The sequence below is a fragment of the Belonocnema kinseyi genome, chromosome 2 (genome assembly GCF_010883055.1).
Source record: "Belonocnema kinseyi isolate 2016_QV_RU_SX_M_011 chromosome 2, B_treatae_v1, whole genome shotgun sequence".
Taxonomy (NCBI): Eukaryota; Metazoa; Arthropoda; class Insecta; order Hymenoptera; family Cynipidae; genus Belonocnema; species Belonocnema kinseyi.
Genome location: NC_046658.1, coordinates 25,574,184 through 25,574,816, shown reverse-complemented (window position 1 = coordinate 25,574,816; position 633 = coordinate 25,574,184).

The following is a 633-nucleotide window of genomic DNA, read 5'->3' as shown; positions in this document are numbered from 1 at the left end:
ATTTTACAACGGTAAAAAGTTAAAAAAAATATAAGACGTATAACGCCTGTTGACGGCTACTTACAGGCGATGCGTTTGCAGTGTAGCAGTCAACAGGCGTTAGACGTCTTATATTTTTTTAAACTTTTTACCGTTGTAAAAAAAACTATTGCGATTATTCCGTGGCCTTCCATAGGGAATTATAACGCAGAATCCGAATTTCAACAATTTAAAAGTTGATTTACCTGATTTTTCGAGTTTTTTAAAAAGGAACCGAATGGGGTCTTTACAGGTACTTTGTAGAGGCTCCATTCGGTTCCTTCGGTCCGCCAGGGTTAACTCGATCTTAACCTATAAATGAATCTAACTTAACAGAACCTAACGAAATTTTTCTTAACGCAACACAAGTTAACTTAAGTGTTCCCGCTGTAACACAATAAAATTCATTTCATTGTACTACAGGTGGTTAAAAATTCAGACGCACATTACTCATTTGAAGAAACTTAGAACGACAAGTTGAATTGACCCCATTTCAATTAACCTGACAATGTTTGTAATAATTAAAATGTAGAACTGTAACTTAAACATGCAAATGAATGAGAGTTTTATTCAAAAATTGTTCTCTCTGCTTTTCTTAGACTTAAGGGATATATT